The sequence below is a fragment of the Triticum aestivum genome, chromosome 2B, assembly GCF_018294505.1.
Source record: "Triticum aestivum cultivar Chinese Spring chromosome 2B, IWGSC CS RefSeq v2.1, whole genome shotgun sequence".
NCBI lineage: Eukaryota > Viridiplantae > Streptophyta > Magnoliopsida > Poales > Poaceae > Triticum > Triticum aestivum.
In genome coordinates, this window is record NC_057798.1 from 65,078,159 (window position 1) to 65,084,037 (window position 5,879).

A 5,879-nucleotide genomic window follows, 5' to 3' on the forward strand; every position below is an offset into this window, starting at 1 on the left:
TTCTTCTCCACCGACTACCGAACCACACCGCACTAGAACCAGTTAACCCTCATACACCTCTCCGTCTGCGACTCTACTCCCGCGTCTTCCCATCTCCGGCTCATTGCTGTCCGGGGCCTCACCGTCATCCACCACCTTGGATGCGCTCGGCGTGGCATGGTCAACATGGTCAACGAACGACACCATCGGAAGTAGACTGTGCATGGAGAGGCTGACAGCTGGGTCCACGGCCGCACACAAGGAAATGCCTCCTTATTATGCGCAAAATAATGATTCCTCCACCTGACATCTGGGACCCACCGGAAGGGCCTCTGTATTTCATGAAAAAACATGCCCCCCGCTGACATGTCGGACCCACCAGCTATCTTCGCACGCAAGGAAGTGCCTCCTTATTACGCACAAAAAAATTAATACTCCCCCTGCCAGCTGGAACCCAGCATAGTGGGAGGCTGACTTGTGGGCCTACCAAGTTGACGGGGACGGAGGGCTTTGTCAACTTAGTCAATATGAACGATTCTAGCTCTTGTTACCGTACGATTTTCATCCAACGGCCGTAGTGCTTCTTCAACCTCTGGTCTTCTTGCTCCAGCCGCCCAAACCAGCACCGGTCGTGCCGCGTGCTCCTGCCTCCCATGGCCGGCTGTGATGCCGCGGAGGCCACACCGCCCCCTACTACTCCCACCGCTGACCAGGCCATCCCTCTACTCACCCACACCCCCTGTTATTCTGCGGCGACAGCAGCGTCACACCGCAGCCGAACCAGTGAACCCTCGTACTCCTCTTCGCGTGGGCATCCACTTCTGCGTCTTCCCCGGCTCCGAGTCGTCCCCTTCCTAGGCCTCGCCGTCGTCCACCGCCGTGGTGCTCTCTGTGCGGCCTGGTCAACATGGTCAAGGAACGACTTCCATCGGACGTGAACTGTATGTGGAGACGCTGACAGCTGGGTCCATGGCCGCAGCAAGGAAGTGCCTCCTTATTACACGCAAAATAATGATTCCTCCACCTGACAGCGGGGACCCACTGGACGGGCCACCGTATTTCGCAAAAAAATGTTTCCCCTGACTGCTGGGACCCACCAGCTACATCTTCGCAAGCAAGGAAGTGCGTCCGGGCAAAAAAAACGATTCACCCCCTGACTGCTAGGACCCACCAGCTACATCTTCACAGGCAAGGAAGTGCCTGACAGTTGGGACCCACCTGGTCGAAGCGTACGTAGCATTGTCATTCTGGTCGCGAACGTGTACGTCCATACTGGTCAATGTAGAGGCGCGTACGTGTCGTAGTAGAGGCGCGCATGTAGCATGTACACGTACGTACAATGGCCAGGGTGCAAGAAAGAAAATACGGCCACGTACATACATACGGGTGGGGTCTCAAACGCCTACTCGCGCATACATACGGCCAGGGCTCGTGAACATGGCTGGGTCGTAACGGAGAAACAACATGGTCGTCGTGTTCATGGGGAGGCAACGGAATGCGTCGTGTTCATGGGGAGGCAATGGAATGCGTCGTGTTGATGGGGAGGCAACAGAATGCGTCGTGTTCATGGGGAGGCAACGGAATGCGTCGTGTTCATCGGGAGGCAACGGAACGCATGGGAGCCAACCGGCTGGGTTGGAACGGAATGCGTGGTCGTGTTCATCGGGAGGGATTGGACGGAACATGCGATGGAAACGAGGCCTGGCGTACTGCAGAACGGAGGAAACAGACCGCCTACGTTCGGAACGGGGTCCTGTTGATCGGGAGGGGTGTGGTGTACCGCAAAACGGAGGAAACAGACCTCAGCGGTCGAAACGGGGGTCCTGTTGATCGGGAGGGGTGTGGCGTACCGCAAAATGGACGAAACAGACCTCCTACGGTCGAAATGGGGGTCCTGTTGATCAGGAGGGTGTGGCATACCGCAAAATGGACGAAACGGACTTGTGTTGGTGTGCTACGGTCGAAACGGGGGTCCTGTTCATCGGGAGGGGTGTGGCGTACCGCAAAACGGGACTCCACGGGATACTGTTCATCTCCACCGTCGACCTCCTCCAGCCTCCACCTGCGACTGGTCATCCACGGGCTCCTATTCATCCAGACTCCATCGCGCGCTACTCCACCGGCTACTGTTGAACCACCCCTCCACGGGCACCCCCACCGTCTACTGTTCATCCAGCCCTCCACACCACGGGGTCCTGTTCAACCACCCCTCCACGGGCACCCCTCCATCGTCTACTGTTCATCCATCCCTCCACACCACGGGGTCCTATTCAACCACCCCTCCACGGGCACCCCTCCACCTTCTATTGTTCATCTAGCCCTCCACAGCACGGGGGTCCTGTTCATCCAGAGGCAACGCCACCGCTCACTGTTCATCCAACCCCTCTTCCCCCGCAATGCACACAGTTCATCCAATCAATCGGCTTCAGTTAGCAGCAGTAGCGAAGGAATCACTCGATCGGGTTCAGTTAACAGTCATCGATCGATCGCTTGGGTTCAGTAATGGGTAGCCTACAGTGTAATCGCTCGGGTTTAGTTAGAGCCCAACGCCTCGATCGGGTTCAGTTAGAGCCAACGCCCCGCACACACGCGTGTACGTGTACGAGAGAAACATGCATCGCTCGGCGCCCGACCACTCACCGTAACCGGGAACTCCCCAAAATTTTCCTCGCCCTCGCTTCTACCATGGTTTTTTCCATCATGGACGGCCCAAAGAATGACATGCAGCTGCTTCTCCGGCCCGCCCAGGACGAAAAGCCCATTTCCTGTCATGATTTCTTGTCATAGAAGTAGGAGCCCACCAGATCTATGATGATACCGGGTTTTGTCACAATTATCGTCATAGAAGTGTCATATGTATGACAGAAAAAATTTCGTTCGGCCCAAAATGTCATGGATGTGTCTTTTTTTTGTAGTGGGTGCAAGACAGTTTTGCACATGCGGAATACTCGGGTTATACTTGATGAGCCTAGCATGTACAGACATGGCCTCAGAACACTCGAGACCAAAAGGTCGAACGTTAATCATATAGTAGATATGATCAACATAGATATTTTCACCATTGATGACTATTGTCGGAGTCCTGGACTAGGGGGTCCTCGGGCGTCCGATCTATTGGATGTGGGCCAGACTGATGGGCCGTCAAGATAGAAGATAGAAGACTACCTCTCGTGTCCGGTAGGAACTCCCGTATGCGTGGATGGCAAGTATATGTGTCCGGATATGTTATTCCTTTCTGTAAAACCGACTTTGTACAACCCTAAGCCCCTCTGGTGTCTATATAAACCGGAGGGTAGATCAGAGGCAGGATCACAACATTGCTAGGCTAGCTAATCCAGGGTTAGCCAACTTGATCTCGTGGTAGATCAACTCTTTTAACCCCTATACCCTAGAATATAATCAAGCAAGAGTAGGGTTTTTACCTCCGTTAGGAGGGCCCGAACCTGGGCCCCCCTACCCGAGATCAGATGGTTTTGACACCGACATTGGTGCTTTCATTGAGAGCTCCACTGTATCATCGATAGAAGGACCGATGGCTCGCCTCTTCATCAATGATGATGCTGCGTCTAGGGAAACTTTCCTCCCCGGACAGGCCTTTGTGTTTGGTGGCTTTGTGCTTCGTGCCAAAATGATCGGCCACCTTGAGTAGGTCGACAGTTATGCCCCCGGCCACTAGATCAGGTTTGGAAACCTGAACTATGTTGCTGACATCCGAGGAGACCTGGTCTTCGATGGGTTCGTTGCCTTGGTTGCCGCTTTGTGCCCTCGCCCAGAAAACTCCTCGGATCACCTATCAGATCCCGTTCAGGGGTCGACACTCATGCCCACCTCGGCCTTAGATCCGGGGCGGGCCTCATTGCCCGGAGACGGGAGCGAGAGCCCCGCCAGACCACTTCCCCTCGTGGAATTCCCGACCCAAGACCCAGATCCGATCTTAGACTGGGCCTTGGGAAGCCACCCCAAACTATTGAGGTCTGCTCTCATTGGGTCTGATCAGGTGTCCCATGCCGAACTCAGCCCTGCGGATCCACAGTTTCCGGTCAAACCTTTGCTCCTAGACGAAACATTGGGATTGATGCAAGCTCTCGCCATCATCGAGGCTTTATCTCCGAACTATACCCAGCTCGGGCTGGAGGCTAAGAGCAGGGAATTTTACGCCCACCCACCACTCACTTAATAGCCACTATTGAGGACTTCACTGACTTGGTGGACTACGCGTCCAAAGACATCGACGATATGGACGACGATGCTGACGCCAAACCAAGCCAAGTCCCACCCGTCATGGTGCGTTGGACGGCCACCTCAACCTATGACGTGTACATGGTGGACACTCCTAATAAAAAGGACGACGAGCATAACCCGAGCCCCGATGAGGACAAACCCGTCGATAAACCACCAAAGCACCAACGTCAGCGGCGCCGCTCACGATCACGTCGGGCGAAGGAAAGTAATACCGGCTGTCGGTGTCAAAACTGGCGGATCTCGTGTAGGGGGTCCCGAACTGTGCGTCTAAGGCTAATGGTAACAGGAGACTGGGGACACGATGTTTACCCAGGTTCAGGCCCTCTCGATGGAGGTAATACCCTACTTCCTGCTTGATTATTCTTGATGATATGAGTATTACAAGAGTTGATCTACCACGAGATCGTAGAGGCTAAACCCTAGAAGCTAGCCTATGATTATGATTGTTGTTGTCCTACGGACTAAACCCTCCGGTTTATATAGACACCGAAGGGGGCTAGGGTTACACAGAGTCGGTTACAGAGAAGGAGATCTATCGTCCGAATTGCCAAGCTTGCCTTCCACGCAAAGGAGAGTCCCATCCGGACACGGGACGAAGTCTTCAATCTTGTATCTTCATAGTCCAACAGTCCGGCCAAAGTATACAGTCTGGCTCTCCGGATACCCCCTTATCCAGGACTCCCTCAGTAGCCCCCGAACCAGGCTTCAATGACGATGAGTCCGGCGCGCAGATTGTCTTCGGCATTGCAAGACGGGTTTGTCTCCAAATCCAGAGTACTTGTCGTAGCGAACAGTGTCTGGCCTCCCGTTAATGTTGTACTCCTCGGCCTCTATGCTTTAATAATGGCCATCTCCACGTGTAGAGCGAATACGAGGGGCCGGGTCATTTTTACATTTGCCACCCTGACCCTGTGAGTGAACCGTCTATTTGAAGAGACGGGGATCCTCAGATCCAAATCTCACCATCTTCCCCCAAGCAAGCATTCAACAAAGTGCATTTAGAAAAATCCATTCCATCATGGCCGGTCGCCGTAGCTCCTCTTATTGCTCCTGTAGTGCTGCGCTGGGTAACTGGAAAAAGTGTTTCGTCCCCCATAGCCTTCTAGTAGAGTTGCAGACCCAAGGGTTCCTTCCACCTGCATATGTGGTCCCCGTCTGAGCCGGACTAGCCACCTATAATGGCGGGGAGCAAGCGGAGAACTTTCCGAACCCATCTAGAGGGGAGCGGATATGCCTTGTCCCATATTTGCTGAGAGGGCTTGGGTTTCCAATCCACCCATTCCTCCGCGGGCTCCTGGAGTTCTGCGGTCTCCAGCTGCATAACTTCACTCCTGCCTCCATACTGCACATCGCAGGGTATGTTGCCTTCTGCAAGCTATTCCTGGGCTGCAAAGCTCATTTCTAGTTATGGAAAAGGCTATTCTGCCTCGTCGCTCGCAATCAGGAGGGATCTATATATCAAGTGGGAGGAGCCGAAATATGGCACGTCGCCCAGGCCGGATACCTGTCCGGCACTCCAAAGAAGGCATCCGAAGACTGGCCTTCGAAGTGGTTTTATGTAGATGATGTTCCCCTTCCGGACCCAGTCCGGCCGGCCCTTCCCGAGTTCACCAATGCCCCACTAAAGAAATGCCAAAACTAGCACCCGCGGAGCCCCC